At 40.9% G+C, this 19249-nt stretch overlaps 1 long non-coding RNA gene and 1 pseudogene across 2 annotated transcripts; one reads left to right on the top strand and one right to left on the bottom strand.

Moving 5' to 3' along the window:
- The first annotated feature begins 1921 nt into the window (after window positions 1–1921).
- Window positions 1922–2987, top strand: LOC311044877 (kelch domain-containing protein 3-like; annotated as a pseudogene). Its single transcript has one exon. The product of its transcript is annotated as a kelch domain-containing protein 3-like (transcript).
- Window positions 2988–5365: 2378 nt separating this feature from the next.
- LOC311045389 lies at window positions 5366–11682 on the bottom strand. Its single transcript, XR_014600763.1, has 5 exons — window positions 11538–11682; window positions 10877–10996; window positions 9806–9940; window positions 9157–9328; window positions 5366–5910 (listed from the first exon to the last, which is right to left on the bottom strand). It is a non-coding gene; the product is annotated as an uncharacterized lncRNA (long non-coding RNA).
- Window positions 11683–19249: the final 7567 nt, after the last annotated feature.

Below are 19249 nucleotides of genomic sequence, written 5' to 3'. Positions count from 1 at the left end.
ACACACACACACACACACACACAGACACACACACACACACACACACACACACACACACACACACACACACACACACACACACACACACACACACACACACACACACACACACACACACACACACACACAGAAAGGGTTGAGTGAGATCTGTTAAGATCTTTGGTTCTCATTAAAAAAAGGATTTCATGAAAGTATTATATTCTTAATTTAGTAACATCTCTTACCAGATATCATCTGTAGATCTTTCTCCTGAGCTGTACTCTTTATCGTAACATCTTCATTCATTACATCGTCTATTTTTTGGAGCTCATAATGTCCACGGCGTGCAGGCATTTCTATATTTATGAGTTTAATTCTCCTTGCAGGTACTGCAAATACTCAGTTAAAGTTACCGTGACGCAGAACCAAATATGAGAAGAGAATACGGAGTTCAATACATTGGTTTATTCAGAGAATTCTGAAGAATATAGAGAAAAGCAACAGTTTACATACAGTCAGTAAGTCACTCCCCTCAAGGGAGGGAGAGAGAGCTTGGTACATCATTATAGAGAAAAGAGCCCTGTGTTCTGACCTTATCTTTCCGTACCAGGCACCTGGGCAGCACAGCGTTGCAATAATATGATCTCATCTCAAGTTGATAAACAAAGTCAAAAATCTATCAATTGCACACCCCATAGCCTTGAATCCATGGATTTATTTTAGTTTTTGTGGCATTCCTAGGCCAATAATTTGATTCCCGTCTCTTACCGGCTAATGTATCCGGTAGGAGACACAAAGTAGATTATTTGTGTCTCCTACCGGATACACTCCCGGTCATCAAATTATTGGCTTAGGAAAGAATAAATCCATGAATTCAAGGCTTCATGGGGTGTGCAATTGATAGAAAACTAGAAAAAGTGCTCCTCAGAGCACAGGTCTCCACCAGGTCAGGTAGGTTATTTTGGCATCCTGGTGGCACTATAATAGGCCAATGTGAAAGGGGTGCCATTTCTTCCTAGGCCGTGCACGGCAATCGGACACTGCATTCATGATTTGAGGCATTTTGTTCTAAAAATGTGTTTTGCTAAATTTGACCTGCTGGTGGCGCCATAACAGGCCAATATTAAAAGGGTGGCATTTGTTCCTCAACATAGTACGTGGAAAGTTTCACCGCAATCAGACGCTGCGTTCATGATTTGCGGCATTTTGTTCAAAACAGATCACATGACTATGTTGTGTGTTTTACATATGTCGGCCTCTTGGTGGCGCTATAAAAAGCAGATGTGAAAAATGCAGGGCAAAGGTTTTTCCTTGGCCTCTAGAGAGTAGGTATGCAAAGTTTTTTACAGATCGGTGCGGTTATAGGTAAAAACACGAATCAGCCTGTTATAGCGCCACCATGAGGCTGATTTGATTTTTTTTGTGGCATTTCTTCCTCGGCATAGTGAGAATGTGCGTGCAGAATTTCAGGGATTGCATTCTCCCCATTGACTGCGCTTTGCTGTTTAAAGCTCTAGACTCCACGGCGAGCAAATCCACGTTAAAAAAAAAGCATCCATTCATGTAGCGCGATGACCCTGGCTACATCCTGGAACGATAACATTTCACTCGCTAAACACATGTTTTCCAAAACACATGTTTTGACAGTACTCCTACAGATTTTGTCCAAACATCACACAAATCGGTACACAGTATCTCTATAGTCATTAAACAAAAATAGTATGATCCAGTATATGACATAGGATCAGAGTACGCCTTATCCCAGTCTTGCCCAAATATGTAGTTCCACACTGATATCATCAATAGATGTTAGTTTTGCCCACATATGGAATTGTGTTTGTGTGGCTGTACCAATATAAGTGTCACTGTGTGGAACATCACTGCATTGTTTTACAGACACTTGAAGGTTTCATTTTCATCCACTTTGTTGTTGTTGTCCATAATGTTGCACTGGAGCTTGGATCTGAACAGAGGAACAAAGAGATCCTTCGATGCTGCTGTAGCGGTGGAACACAATCTGTACTCCTTTGGAGGGTACTGTGACTTGAATGACAGGGACCAGATTGCAGTGCACGTCTTCAATACAGTATCTTTGAGATGGATTCAGTTGCCTCCTGTGACAACTGGAAGAGGAGAACATCCACGTGAGGTTCCCTCCAACTGTGTGGATCACACAGCTGTGCTTATAGAAAATATCGTCTACATCTGGGGGGGGTGTAGTGAACTTTCAGATGGAGGAGAGTGCTGACTTGATACATGTCCAGGGGCACGAATCCAACATACTTTATGCATTTGACGTTGACACCCACGGATGGTTAAAGCCCAGTGTTTCTGGGACAGTTCCAAAGGGGAGGAGCGACCACTCAGCCTGTGTCTTGGGGAAGGTCATGTATATCTATGGAGGATACAACCAGCTGACTGGACTCACTAATGACATCTACAAGTTGGACACCACCACAATGGTCTGGTCTTTAATTAACAGCACAGGCACTCCACCACCTGTTTCATCACGTCACTCTGCCACCATCATTGGGACAAAGATGTTTGTATTTGGGGGCTATCCGGACCACGACAACAACATCAGAGTGTTTGACACAGAGACCGACTGCTGGCTGAACACGCCTTCTGCACAGCTTCTTCCAGAAGGACGCAGGAATCATTCAGCCTTTACCTACAATGGAGAGCTGTACATATTTGGTGGATACAACTATCATTTTAAGACATTAAACGATCTGTGGAAATTCAATCCAGAGACCTTCTCCTGGAAGAAGGTTGAGCCCAAGGGGAAACGCCCATTTCAGAGGAGTTGTATGTCCTGTTGCATGGTGGGAGATCGTATCATCCTATTTAGAGGATACAGAGACATACCCGGTGTCCTGTACATGCTGGACTTGAATCCTGGTTTGAAGATGTTATGTAAGCTAGCAGTTATTCAGTATGGTCTGGATCAGTCAGAACTCCCACACGACATCAGGTGGGAACTGGCAGCCATGACAGCAACAGAGTAAATAATAAATCCACCAATGACAACTATGTTGTCTATTCTGAATTATGAACTCAGAATGTTACCTCGTCCATCCAGACTATAGGATCAGATCAGATCCTATAAACCTAACCATCAAATGAGTTGTAACAGGTTCCATTTACTCTTTGCTATTTTACTTGTTGTCTAGTACAGTGTTTCCCTGGATCGCACCCATTTTTGGGTCGCGGACCCCTTTTTATGGGTCGCAAGTAAATATCCCTTTTTTCAGTTATCTAAATTTGTTAATATTAAACAAATAGAAAATTAAACATTTTCAGAAATACAATACAAATTATAATATTTTTCAAAAGAACTTCACATGAAAAAAAGTAAAAAAATTCCATAAAAAATATATATAACATAAGAAGTAATGAAAATAGCTAGATCTGCTATTTGAACTACTTTGGGTCCTGGGGAGACATCACATTTCTTTTTTCGGTCTCAAGCTAAAAAGTTAGGGTTTACTTTTGATTTAATTTTTCTATATATCTCTGCTACCCCTCCTAAACACACACACACGCACGCACGCACGCACGCCCGCCCGCCCGCCCGCCCGCCCGCCCGCACGCACGCACGCACGCACGCACGCACGCACGCACGCACACACACACACACACACACACACACACACACACACACACACACTTATTATTATTATTATTATTATTATTATTATTATTATTACCCTTATTATTATTATTATTATTATTATTATTATTATTATTATTATTATTATTATTATTATTATTATTATCTCATTGATTAATGTTGTACAAACGTTATGTTTAAATGTCAGGTTACAAAGAGGGTATATGTCATTTGAAAAAAAAAAGAAGTTACAGGTCCTTGGGGGGGTACCAGGGGGTGCCCAGCAAAATTAGTTAATAAAGTGTCACAATCATTTTAACCACTTTATCTGTATTTTATACCTTGGCTATTCAAAAATAGCAGATATACAAACTCTGTGCCGCGCTATGAGCTTGTAGATCTGTTATTTTTCAAAAAATCTCTAAGATATGTGCAAATCTTTAAATCTTTTCTTTAAGAAGGCGAAAATCTTTTACTCAAATCTTTGCTTCTGGGGGTCCTTTGCACAACCTATTTTCCGGTGGGGGTCCACGGCCAAATACAAATCAATTTGTATGTGTGTGTACACACACACACACACACACACACACACACACACACACACACACACACACACACACACACACACACACACACACGATGAGAATGCACACATCCAATAACACAACTCTAACACACACACACACACACACATAACCCTAGAAAAAAATAACTCATTCACCCAAAGAAAATAAAAGGCCACCTAGAATTGTCTACACTTCTAAGACTTAGAAATGACATCAAATGTATCAGATAAAACTAAATACCACAAACAATACAGAGCCACCTCCCTGACAGAATGCATTCAACAGGGAGTCCTCAGAGTTTCTACAGGGGAGTAGCCAAATCTAGCATCCCTATGCTAAGGAGAACATTAGCCAAATATAGCAGATCTGAGCTTGCAGATCTGCTATTTTCGGCAAAGAGGTTTGGTGAAAGGTCAAGTTGACTAAGTATTGGCCAGTCAGGTCGGTTGAATGAGTGTATGGTAAGTTATGGTATAGTAATAGTAGTGTATGGTAAATTAACTCACTGGATAAAGTCATACACTTAGAGGTACGGATGCAACAGTTCAACTAATATGTTTAATCCATGAAATATTAACATACATTTTCAGGTAGGTGACAACATTTCAGCTAATCAGGAGAGAGTACCCATTTATCAGCTTCATTTTCCAGTGTTCAACCCTGCTGAAAAAACCAGCCTAGACCAGCCTAAGCTGGACCAGCTGGTTTTAGCTGGTCTTGGTGGTTGACCAGCCTAAGGTGTGTTTTCGCCAGTTTAAGCTGTGTTTTCACCAGCTTCAGGTGTGTTTTCGCCACCTTTTAGCTGGTCTTGGTGGTTGACCAGCTTAAGATGGTAGGTTTTGCTGGTTTAAGCTGGTAGCTGGTTTAAGCTGGTAGCTGGTTTAAGCTGGTAGCTGGTCTAAGCTGGTAGCTGGTATTTATGATGATTTTGCTGGTCAAGGCTGGTTTAAGCTGGGAGCTGGTATTCATGATGGTTTTAGCTGGTTTAGCTGGTAGGCAGCTGGTTTAAGCTGGTTTAAGCTGCTATCTGTTTTTTATTTTATTCAGGTGTATTCTGGTATGCAGTGAACAACTTTGCTGGAGAGGATGCATGATCACGGTGAATTTCAGCCAGGTTCCCACAGCACGTGGTATATTAAAAAAACAGTAGCCTAAAATAGCCTATATAAAAGTGAGCAAAAGCCACAAAGGAATAAATAATCATGTATCAATTTCATACATAACAATAATTTATTAAACACTTATTAAAAAACTAAAAAACAACATTCAAATAACAAATATGTAAATAAACAAATACATTCATAAACTTCAACCTGAGGAACACACACACACACACACACACACACACACACACACACACACACACACACACACACACACACACACACACACACACACACACACACACACACACACAAATTCAAATGACTGGAAAATAGTGAGAAAATATGAAAAATCGGACAGATCTGTCTTGATCACATGACTATGGAGATACTGTATACCGATTTGTGTGATGTTTGGAAAACATCTGCAAAAGTTGTAGTCAAAAATGTTTTTGCAAAAATCGGCTTGCTGGTGGCGCTATTACGCACACCCCCATATCACCCCCCATACACAGACACACAATTTCTTGTCCTTTCTATTGATGTCCTGGATTTTTTTCTGAAATGTATCATATCCCCATGGCCTTCTTCCTCTTTGTGAGATCTTCCCCATTAATGTTCTGTCCCTCCAGCCACCAATGGAAACAGTCTGAAAGAAAACAAACAAGAACCCCCACCAATAAAACAAATATAATTAGCTTAGACATGCATGGGGTGAGTTGTATGAATTGTGATGTTTTGAGAATAACTTAAAGTAACTTAAACTTCACCCATTTTCAACCTTATCTTCATATAACTGGTCCTCGCTAATGTTCATTATACAATGGCACCATTTCTGTCTACTCGTTCTGCCACTCATTGGTGGAATGTGGACAGTTCAGAAACCTGCCTACCAGTGACATCACCAATGGAAATTCCAAGCTAATAGAAAGTAGAAGCCATTGTTCTTGCATTAATAATTAACAAATAAAAAAGTTAAAAATGTTGATCAAAATGACCAAACCTGCCTACCGATGATGTCAAAGGTAGGCAGGTTTCTAAACTGACCACGACCCATCAATGAAACACAGAGTGAGTAGACATAGATGGTGCCATCTTAAAATGTGTATTAGTGAGGACCAATTATATGAAGATGAGTTGAAAATGGGGTGAAGTGTTTTTTTAACCCCCTTTTTCAGTTATGGAAAAATGCATTTGAATGGAAAAGGTGGGTGGGCAGTGGGCAGGCAATAAGCCAGATGGCTACAATGGACAACAACAATTGGGGAAAAAAAGCTACCCCTGCCACACATGCATGTAGGGCTGCCACTACCAATTATTCTACACGATTATTCTATTGATTATTTTTTTGATCTACAAGCTCACAACGCGTCCAACAAGTTCCAAGCTTGTAGATCTGCAATTCTTTCAGCCCTAAAATGGATTATTTTATTACAATAGAGTATTTTCCTTTATGATTGATTAATAAGCTTAATAAGGCTTGCATAGTAAACTAATAACACTTGCATAATAAACTAATAATAGGCTTCTGTGCATGACTGTAGTTCTCTTTTCTCGAAGGTGACATTCCCATTTCCCGTTCAGTTTTTCATAGCTTCAGTTGATTGGCTTGGCAGGTTTCTGGTTGAAATTGATGCCACTGAGACAACCAAATGAAGGTATGAACAGTAACGCTAACAGGAATTCCACCTTCTGGAAAACTTAAAGAGAACTACAGTCATGCACAGAGCCAAAACAGCCCCCCCCCCCACCGCTCAGTAAACATACCTCTGAGTCCTGGGGTCAGGGGGGTTTGGCCTCGCACTTGCTAGCTGGTTAATTATTAATGCAAGAACAATGGCTTCTACTTTCTATTAGCTTGGAATTTCCATTGGTGATGTCACTGGTAGGCAGGTTTCTGAACTGTCCACATTCCACCAATGAGTGGCAGACTTTCATTTTGGACAAAAGCAGGCACACTTCAAACAGTTTACTGTAAAGAAATTACATTTTCATGTCAAGGACCCCCAAATGTGGACCCCATTTGGAAAAGAGTTGGTGCCATGGACCTCCAATAGAGAAGATGTTAATTGTTGGATTAGATTTAGTACAGAATTCTACAACTGTCTATACTGTAGGTGGGGAGAGTTAAAGTAATTATTATACAGTACAATGTCATTGGATTACATACTAGCTGGTAAAACAGTAGTGAAATAACCCTTTGCGCCTGGCATCCCTATTTTGTGCATGCCATACATCCACACGGCGTAGTGTCATCAGTGGGCCGTACCTACGGAGGCAGAGTCGCGCTCGGGGGAAAACACAAATTTCCCCCAGCTGGTATAGACAGAGGGATGTGGGGTTTTCAAACTCACATGCTGTAAAAGTATACCAATTTAAAAAGCAGGCGTCATGGCTTGCCAGATCACAGGCACAGAACCTTGTTGCCACTCGACAAGGAACGTTACATTAGCAAATTAAACAAGAGTCCGATTGGAATGTTGTCCTGACTGGACAGAGGATCCAACACAACACAATGGCCCGAGGTTATCTGATTTAATCGCCTGGTAAGAGACACTATTACATTTTCTATAGATATGATCAATTAAACTTATCATAATATCTAAAAGCAAAAGCCATTCATTCATCAATGAAGTTTATAGAACACGTTTTAGTGAATTCCTAGTACAGGAGACATCGACGCCATTACAGTTTGGAACGCAACATGCAGCGATTTACACACAAAACAAGCCAAACCCTAACCTATCCTCGTTTAAAAACCTACAGAAAACACAATTGTTAATCTGGCAATGAACACGGAGCTAAAGCAGTGTGTAAATCCTGCATGATATTAAATGACGCATGTCACCAAATGATAATGGTGTCGGTACGTGCCGTTCACAAAACAGTCTCTAAACTGTACTTCAAATTTACTATAAACATTATTGATGACTTAATGGTTGTTGGGTTTTGATATTATGGTAAGTTTAATTAATCATATCTTGTAATAGTGTCTCTACCAGGCGATTCAACACTGTGCATATGTAAACATGTTTGGCAACACGGAGGGAGACGGGTGGTAACCAGAAAACTCGCCCCAAAACACGCTCGCCCCCATTTTCACCGACCAGCGGTTCTTGTATTCTTGTATCTGTATTACGGTTTGAAATAAGTTCAGGGTTAGACATAGTTTTACTGAGGTTCCGTATAGGAATAAGGTTATGTTTAACAGTTTAGGCATAGATTTACTGAGGTTACGTTTAGGAATACCAGGTGAATACCGGCGGGTTTGCCCCGGGGCGACTGTGTTTTGGGGCGAGTGTTTTAGTATTCAGACGGAGATGTAAAGAGGGAAACATCTCCGGTCTCAGTGGTGCTTGTGCTGAAACTTGACTAATGCAATAACATATAAGGATAATCTGATCAGTGATAAACCACATGAACCCCAGTTTATGTATTCTGGGGGGAACATAAACCAAACATTGCCAATCTAGCTCACAGTTACAACGCGTCGCGTTCCGACACGCTGTGAGCTCATAGTTTGTCAATGTTTGGTCTTTTTAGTCACATATATCTTAAAAATAAGTCAACTTTGCCGAGGGCGAGTGGACGATTGTGTTCCAGCTGTCCTTCTGATGGATTTTTTCTTGGCTGACAATGTTTCTATAGTCCATAAAATAGCTCTGAAAGTGATCCAAACGATCGTGTATGATGTAACTCTATGAGGCAGATCGTTGTGTTTTCCCCCGAGCCAAAATCGAATGGGCGTTCCTGGGCATTCCCGTCTAGCTCTGTGTGTATCTATAGGCAAAACTGTTCAAAAATAGTTCAGAAATAGCAAAACATAGCTGATCTACAAGCTCACGATGCATCATGACCCGTTGCCTATTTTTTAAATAGTGCTTTTGTGCTTAACTGTTTCTTATTTAGCTGGGGACACTGTGGAACCCCCTGGGGACCCCACTTTTATGAACCACTGTCCTACACAGTATGTTTCTTCAACACCTTGTCACCGTTGGTGTCAAACATCCCAGGTGTCAATGCCAAATCGTCTGACTCGGGGGAAGAGGAAATGGAGGAAGTTGCAACTGAAAATGTAGAAAATCACATTTAAGCTCCTTTTGGCAGTATCACAGTACTTATATTGTACACATTGTCACCATTTTCCGTAGAACAGTATGACTGTCTAAACACACCTATGCTGTCACTGGTTTGCTTATCTGCAGCAGGAATGTCAGGCTTTGCTGCAGAGCTATATTGAGGCCCTTCCTCCAGTTTCTGTTTTGCAATCTCTAATTTGTTGCATCTTAAAGCATGAACAGGGTACGGAAAAATAAAAAAATAAAAACTGAATTGATGTATGCGTTAGTAGGATAACAGTTTAATAATGAACCTAGCATCTGTCCACTCCATATAACATGCTTTCTATATAATGTTTTTTTTAACATTTGTGGTCAAGATCTAAGTAAAAAAGAACATGAGAACAATTAACCAACATATAGATATATACAAAAAGAGAAGAGCAAACTCATGCAACTGTTTCGTTAAAATTAGTCATTGCTTACTTAGTTTTAAGATGCTGTAGGTCCAGCTCCAACTCTTTGGCCTTCGCCTGGGTACGACTGTACTTGACATTTCGTCGTGGATAGCTTGGGGTACAACAGCATCTCCACCATATTCAGACGAGTCAGAGTCTAAAGCTAGTGCAAGATATATTTTGGATAAAACAAGATATTTTTTGTTATAAAGTTAAAGTGGAATAAAATGTAATTTTATGCAATCTGTATCGTATAGTATATTAATACAATAACTTATACAATCTGTATGTTAGAGTATGTTAATACAAATAATACTATATAACTTATACAATTGGGGTGGTTGTATTTCGTCTCCCTGCTCTTCTATTGAGACATTTAGTGTCAAAGGTCATGTCTCACCTAGACACAGGATCTGACATGAATTTTGATCTGATGGTCAAGATTCAATGTATCACCTGAGCAAGCAGGCAGGCTCTATTAGCTCAATGGTAAAAGCTCAGGAAACCGGGTTCAAATCCGGGGGAGAAGAGGAAAGTTACATAGTGCAGCTTTAACCCATTAAGACCTGAGGCCGATTCTAAAAATGTTCTCTAAATCCTAAAAGTTTTAATAAAAATAAAAAGATTTGAGGTACAAATGTTCGCTTTAAAAAATATATATTCAAAGATTTTCAAAAATAGCAATCTACAAGCTCATAGCGTGCCACCGAGTGCCGCGCTATGAGCTTGTGGATCTGCTGTTTTTGAATGGCCAAAGAAATAAAACAAAATGACACAGATGCGTTCCCAGTCTTAATAAGCAGGGGTCTCTCGATCTCTTTAATAAGTAGACAATTCAGTTTCAGATGGGTTGCCAATTTCAGGAGAGAGTACCTATTCATTAGCTTCAATGTTAGTGTTCCTGTTCCAATGTTATATGCCCACTTCTTTGTGTCATCACTTCCAATTGCACTTATTTATCCTGTATCCAGAGTTCTGATTGGTTAAATTTGGTATTCCTGGAAATGCATTTTCGGCTTACTAAAGAGGTGGAGAGTCTGGGTCTGGGAGACCCCTGTTACTGATTACTTTAATATTACACAAAACAATATCACTTTACCTTCAAATTGTTTTCTTTTCTTTGTGGGAGGGGGGGGGGGCATAACACATAATGGTTCTCTCTTCTTGGGTTCCTTTTTCTGTTTTAGTAGGGCTGCCTGCAAACCATTCGTCTTGGCCACTGCAGCCAAAGAAATGTGTAATAATAACACACACACACACACACACACACACACACACACACACACACACACACACACACACACACACACACACACACACACACACACACACACACAGACAGACAGACAGACAGACAGACAGACAGACAGACAGACAGACAAGCGAATCATTAATGTTCAGTTCAGAGTTCACAGGATATTAAAACACTCTGTAGCTTCATCACTGAAAGCCGCGCACACACACACACACACACACACACACACACACACACACGTCAGATTCTGAATTTAGTTTTGAGCAGCACACAGCCAAGCAGTACAGATAGTGGCCTATATTAAACATTATATTGTATGTTCCCACTGTCATTTCTTGTAATTATTGTCATAATCCCTTTATCAAGACACATTAAATAACTAAACAATGTTGGGTCATGACTTGTGATTGGCTTCGAACACAGCAGCCTACGCACTTATAAATACAGTCAGTAATAGTAGGCTAAAAAGCCTACATAAATAGTATTTCTGTGTGTCAACACTCACCTAAAATGTCCGCCGCTTCTTCTTCTTTCTTTTATCTTCTCTGAAGCCGGTTTATAATTATTTTTGATGAATCCAAAGCAACGTAATTTATCTAACTTTCTATTGAAGTGACTCGAGACAGCATTCATTCTCCCCGCGCGTCGCGAGCGGTCGCGAGCATAGAGTTCAAGGGTCGCGAGCCAGCTGAGGCATTGTTGCCAGATTTTGTGAGAAAAATAAGCAGCCAGGTCTGTGAAAACAATTAAGCCCAAAAGAAGCGACATTTGCACTTTAAACCTATACACAGGTTTATAGAGCTTTATCTACAAGCTCACAGTGCGTCGCATTTGCAACACATTGTGAGCTTGTAGATCTGCTATTTTCAAAAAGAATAAGTGAAATATTTCACTAATATTTACAAGCAACAGAAAAACAAGCCCAAAGTCGCTTATAATAAGCAGATATGGCAACACTGCTCAGGCCCCATAAAGGGAGAAGCGTCATTGCATAAAGGGCCCACTTCTCTGTAAAAACAGATCACAAAGCTCACAACGCGTCGAATTGCGACAAGATGTAGATCTGTAGATCTGTTTTGGTAACCATAGCAAAAAAAAGTGTTATTCAGAATCAAACTAGCATATTATTTGCCAATTGCGAAATTAAGTAAATAAGTTTGGATGAATGTCATGATAATAATAATACATTATTATTATTACCATTATTATTATTATTATTATTATTATTATTATTATTATTATTATTATTATTATTATTATTAAATCTATTATTTATGTCACATCACAAGAAATGTAAAGTGAAATAAAAAAAAATACAATACAATAAAATACAATACATTACAATACCATACAATACAATACAATAATATATACTGGGGGGGGGGGGGGGGGGGGGGGGCAATTGTAACAGAAGAAAAATGGCAGGTATGATGTCTCCCCGGGATCCAAACTAGTTAAAATAGCAGATCTGCAAGCTCACAACGCTTGTAGATCTGCTATTTTTTTATTAATTGATGGATTTTTTATATTTTGTATATTATATATAATATTATATTATATTATATTATATTATATTATATTATATATTTTAGATTTTTATATAATCATATTTGAGCTGGGGACCCCCCACCCTGATAAGCACTTGGAATGTAGGAGTTGATGCATTTACGTTTAGTTTGACTCTATTGTTAAAATAGCAGATCTTCAAGCTCACAACGCCTCGCAAGGAAGGTGTTGTGAGCTTGTAGATCTGATATTTAAAAACAAAAATTATAGTATAGTTTGTTGATTACTTTTGATGCAGTAATGGTGGGGTTTTTTTAGGTACTAAAAAGGTCTTAAAGGTCCTTAAATTGTCACTTCACTGTCATCTGGGGACCACCCCCAAATCACGTGGGGACCCCCCTGGGAGTCCCGATCCACATGTTGAGAACCACTGATCTAACCAAACTTGACCAGCTGCTAAGCTGGTCTTTGCTGGTCTTTGCTGGTCTGTCCAGATTCCAGCCATCTGACCAGCTAAGTCTAGCTGGTAAGCTGGTCTTTGCTGGTCAGTCCACCCATTTGACCAGCAAAGACCAGCTACCAGCTTGGCTTTGCTGGTCAGTCCAGCCAGCCAGCTGGCTGACCAGCAAAGACCAGCAGAATCCAGCTTAGTGACCAGCTAACCAACTACACTGGCAAACCAGCCTGACCAGCCTGACCAGCTTGTCCAGCCTGGTATGCCATCTAAACCAGCTTAAGACCAGCCAAGACCAGCTAATACCAGCTAAAACCAGCTAAAACCAGCAACCATCATAAGCTGGTTTGTGCTGTTTTTTTCAGCAGGGAAGTTCCAATTGTGTCTGCTCATTTCTTTGTTTCATCATTACTTGCAATTGCACTTGACTGACTGACAGACAGACAGGCAGACAGGCAGACAGACGGACGGGTACCTGTTCACATCGTTTCTGGAACATGTCTTTCTCTTTCTGGGTCATCATCTTCCACTGTTTGGAGCACAGAACCATCCTCTCTGTGGACGGAACGTCTTTCATGTTGACCATCAGCTCTGCACAGTACAGGCTGTAACCGTTCCTATAATACACACACATTTAAAATGACTATACTTATGAGAACGTCCTTCATACGTCGTGAGTTTGTAGATAGATAGGCTGTTTTCAAAGTGTGACATTGGCGTGCGTGTAAGAGTGAGTGAGCGAGCGAGCCCTTACGGAGGTGGTTTTGTCGGCCGTCCATCGAACTTGTCCTTCAGTCGTCTTTCAGCTTTAGTGACATTTTATTAAAGTGTCAAATCACAACAAGTTGTCTCAAGACACTTTACATGTAGAGAGTTATATATATATATAACAATTTATTAGATTAGCTTTTTTTCTTTGTTCTGGCCCGCCTTGTAATGGCTTGGAAAGAAATTGGCCCGAGGCCAAACTTAGCTGCCGACCCCTACTGTAGGGTGTTAAGACCCCAAATGATATGACAGTGTCACTGTAGATTCCACATTGATCTGAGACATGAGAGCAGTAGCCTCGATCTCCAAGGTTTTATTTTCCTTCGCGTTTTGCTCAAAAATAAGAGCCTGGACCAGCCTGTTGACGTTCCTGGAATAGGAAGTGTTTAATTTCCCCAACCAACCAGAGTGCAGTAGGCATCACTCCAAATGTTGTGACGTCAGGGCTCTCATTGCTGCATATTGGGGGAGGAGGAGGGGCGCGGGGCGGGCCGGGGGCCCGCCCACGGACAGATCGGTGAACCAATAGGATCCGCCGGAAATTTTCTCCGGAGATTTTGAACCCGCCCCTCTAGACGTGATATCAGACGCACTAGGGCAGCCTATGAGAGCAGCAACATGGTCCCAAAAGTTACCCAAACTTCCACATGAAACAGTATTATGTTCTGTGTCCTCGCCTACCAAACAAACAGCACATAGAGGAGTAGGGACCAGCTTCCATTTGTACAGGTTTGAAATATTTGTAAGAATTCCATGTTATATAAAAAATAAAAAATCTGACCATCATCTTACCGTCATATTTTACCCCAAGTATATATATTTTTCTTGTGTGTATAACTGTAGTTCACGTATCTCGAGGTGAGTGTCGCAGACGACCCGATGGAGTGCCGTGCCTGGCGTCGATTCGGTCGGATAAGTGGTTGTCCACGACCGCTGATCCGACTGATACGCCCATATATAGGCATATTTGGAGATTTGGTTGGTTGTCCACAACCTACCAATCCGATCCCTATACTCATTTATGGGCATGCTATGGCATCGACTGACTCTAAACTTGGCTCTGTATCGGCGTGGACCCGACAGATCAGCGGATCTGAAATAAATATTGATAAACCCGCCCATACATGGAGTACACTGATGTTAACAATATGACGTCTTAGACACGGAACTCCATATATGGGCATAAAAGAACACTGACAGACAGACAAACGGGTACAATGGCTAGTCTGAGAACCTGAGTCAATTCAGTGTTTATAGAATAGTAGTTTATTTATTTCTTCTTTTCTTTTTTGCCAGAAAACAGAATAGACACTAGTATAGAGCCCTGAGGGACTCCGGTTTAAGTGGTTAAGGTGGTCCTCCTGAGCTATGAGGCCTTGGATTCACTGTCCTACAAGATTCAAGATTACTTTGTCATTTTTCTTCTTCTGCAAGCATCATAAAAAAAATAAAAATAAACAACGACATTATGTTTATCCTAAAAGATGTTTAAAATTAATGAATTAATAGTGAGAAACTCAATGTAAATCAATTGGCATAACTAAATTGGGCAGAAAGAGGGGTTAAAGGCAACAACAACAAAAAACATCCGCCCACTGGGTTAAATCTCCTAATGGTGCAACGTTCAGGGGCGGACTGGCCATTTGGCATACCGGGCATATGCCCGGTGGGCCGCTAGCTTCTGGGCCGCTTGCTAGTGGGCCACTGGCCCCCCGTTGACAAACTGGCCCGCCGTTGACAAACCGTCAACCAACCTGTTTTTAACCTTTTGCTAATAAACTATATTCACATGCAGTGGTGTAAAGTAACTAAGTACATTTACTTAAGTACTATACTTAGGTACAATGTTGAGGTTTTTTTACTTTAGTATTTTCAATTTTCAGTACTTTCTCCACTACACCTCAGAGGCAAATATTGTACTTTTACTCCACTACAATTACAAAAACTTTAGTTACTAGTTACTTTGCATATATATATATATATATATATATATATATATATATATATATATATATATATAGTAACATTTTGAACACAGGTCTTTTACTTTTTTAACAGAGTATTTTTATATTGTGGCATTGCTACTTTTACTTAAGTCTTCTTTTTATTTTGTAAATTAACACCCTACTTCATACTACAGCTTCACACAAAAGCATCAAAAGTAGCAGATCTACAAGCTCGAAACGTGGCGCAAAGCGACTGATTTTGTAGATCTGCTACTTTTGCTGTTTTTGAATATGAATCCTGAAAAGCAACAGTTTTGGACTTAGGAGGTTTCCACCCGACAGAGACGATAAGTACTTGTGATATTCTCACAGTACTCTGCAGATGACGTATTCCCCAGTGTTTGCTCATAACATAATCCTGATCCATTTATTACACACTACAACACTACACACACACACGCGCACGCGCACGCGCACGCGCACACGCACACACACACACACACACACACACACACACACACACACACACACACACACACACAAGCATGCACGCACGCACACACAAACATACACACACACACACACACACACACACACACACACACACACACACACACACACACACACACACACACACACACATGCAAACACGCACGCACGTACTACTACACTTGTAAGGAAATCAACATTTTATGATGATGGTTTTCTGAATGCCATTTGAACGCTTTTTTGGTATTTCTAACGGTAAACCGAAAGCTGAAAATAGCAGATCTACAAGCTCACAACGGGTCGTGCTGCGACCCGTTGTTAGACAGGAGGGATTTCAGAAAAAAGGCCTTCTATAAGGAGGTTAGAGGCATTTGGGGGTAAAAGTTGGGAACCAGGCCATTTTACATAATTCAAGGGTGCTGAATCAGAAAAACACGGTTCCCAAGCAAAATTCTTAGTGCTTAACCTCCTAATTTGCATATCAAAATGGCTGCCGATTTTGAAGTATTTCTTAAACAACTCTATAACAAAGCAAGCAAATCTGACAAATAAAGTGTATATATTTATGCCACTATATTTATATTTTTTATATATATATTTACTATATATATTTATGCCACTATTACAGAAAACGGTTTCGTACTTAAAGTGATTCATCCGCATCCCCCTTATTTTATTTTATTTCTACTTATCTGTATTTTTACCATCCTTAAGACATCTAAAATACATATTTAGATCATGGAAAAATCCTGGTACATTTGGCCCCTGATGACCAAAAAATAAATTGCCCCCATGTATAACTCACCCCCAGAATGAGTTAGAGCCACAGAACTGGTGCTGATAACTGAACACAAACTACTTTCAACACAACTATATAGAGTGGGATGGGGATGGCTATAGTTACACTTAGACGGCCAACAGGGACTAGCTGAAATGTATTAAGCCCCGCCCCTCTGTGTTCCTATTGGCTGGGCTTTAAACAGCCATAACTCCAATTCCCAGCATCGAAAACCTATGAAAATTCCTAGATGCGCTTAGACGGCCAACAGGGAAAGGCTGAAATTGTTTAAGCTATGTAGCCTAACTTTTCAGTTGATTGCCATACAGGCTTGTGTCGTCCCCCCACCCCCGATGGGCCCTGCCTAGTACAGCCTAGTCCAGCCTATTACTGCCTAGTCCTAGGACTAGGCTAGACCTGGGTGTACTAGGCTTTACTGTACTAGACTCTGCTGGGCTCTAATAGTCTGTTTTCAGCTCTAGCAGGCTTTGCTAGGCTGTACTTGGCTTTATTAGGCTATAGAAGGCAGTACTTTACTTTGGCCTACAAATGTTCATGCAAAACTATTGGTGGTGCACACACAAACTATTGCCCGTGTACACAGTGGTTAATCCCAATGGTCTGAGTATCTACAGGGCTGACAAGGGACTAGCACAGCCTAGTTCAACCTAATAGAGCCTAGTACAACCTAGTCTTAACTAGTCCAGTCTGTTCCATGCTAGTATAGCCTATATCGCCGTCCCCTAGTCTGTTCCATCAAAAGGCTGGACTAGGCTAGACCTGGGTGTACTAGGCTTTGATGTTGTAGTCTCTACTGGTCTCTAATAGACTGTTTTAAATTCCAGTAGGCTGTGCTGGTCTGTACAATGCTATATTAGGCTGTACAAGGCAGATCTGTACTATGGTCTACAAAGGTTCATGCAAAACTATTGATCGTGCACACACAAGCTATTGCCCGTGTTCACAGTGGTTAGTCCCAATGGTCTGAGGATCTACAGGGCTGACAAGAGCATAGTACAGCCTAATATAGCCTATTAGAGTCTAGTACAGCCTAGTACAGCCTCATCTATCCTAGTCCAGCCTTATCAGTCCTAGCATAGCCTGGTACCCCCTCCCCTATTATGTTCTCCCACCAGGCTGGACTAGGCTAGACCTGGGTGTACTAGGTTTTACTGTACTAGTCTCTGCTGGGCTCTAATGGTCTGCTTTCAGCTCTAGCACCCGTTGCTAGGCTTTACTGGGCTCTATTAGGCTATAGAAGGCAGTACTTTACTTTGGCCTACAAATGTTCATGCAAAACTATTTCTTGTGCACACACAAGCTATTGCCCGTGTACACAGTGGTTAGTCCCTATGGGTTGAGGATCTACAGGGCGGACAAGAGCCTAGTACAGCCTAATAGAGCCTATTAGAGTCTAGTACAGCCTATTACAACCTAGTCTAGCCTAGTCCGGCCTGTTCCATGCTAGTATAGCCTATACCACCCTCCCCTAGTCTGTTCTCCCAAAAGGCTGGACTAGTCTTGGATGTACTAGGCTGTACAGTACTAGACTCTACTGGTCTCTAATACGCTTTTTAGCGGCTCTAGCCGCTCTATACCTGACTTTGTCCGTGTGCGTCAACGTTCTGATTGGTCAGGTGCGTCAACAAAGTGATTGGTCAAGCTTCACGCGACACATGGCTATAAACACATTATAAACACATATCAATGACAAAATGTATCAAAGGCGCCGCTACCTTCACACAGGGTGTGATTTTTTAATCTCTAGTAGGCTTTGCTAGGCTGCACTAGGCTATATTAGGCTGTACAAGGCAGATCTGTACTATGGTCTACAAAGGTTCATGCAAAACTATTGCTCGTGCACACACAAGCTATGGCCTGTGTACACAGTGGTTAGTCCCTATGGTCTGAGTATCTACAGGGCTGACAAGGGACTAGTAAAGCCTAATAGAGAGTATTAGAGTCTAGTACAACCTAGTACAACCTACTCTAGCCTAGTCCAACCTGTTCCATGCTAGTATAGCCTATAGAAATGATTTCATGTGCATGCCATAAGCAATGCACAACACGTCGTTGCAAATGCCGGAAATCTGGGTTACGATGCACAGCCATGTGTGCATGTCAGCAACGGAGTGATGATCAACCTCCTTGTATGAATGTGGTCTAGTGTCTAGACTTTCGTTCAACAATGGCCAATAAAGTATCTTTAGAGTACTAAACCGTTATCCGTTATGGGGGCCGCTATTTTGCATATTTCGGAGTAGGCTGATTATTAT

This window comes from Gymnoscopelus microlampas (genome assembly GCF_963454915.1).
Source record: "Gymnoscopelus microlampas genome assembly, chromosome: 5".
In the NCBI taxonomy this organism is placed as follows: domain Eukaryota; kingdom Metazoa; phylum Chordata; class Actinopteri; order Myctophiformes; family Myctophidae; genus Gymnoscopelus; species Gymnoscopelus microlampas.
This window is presented reverse-complemented; position numbering and strand designations above follow the sequence as displayed.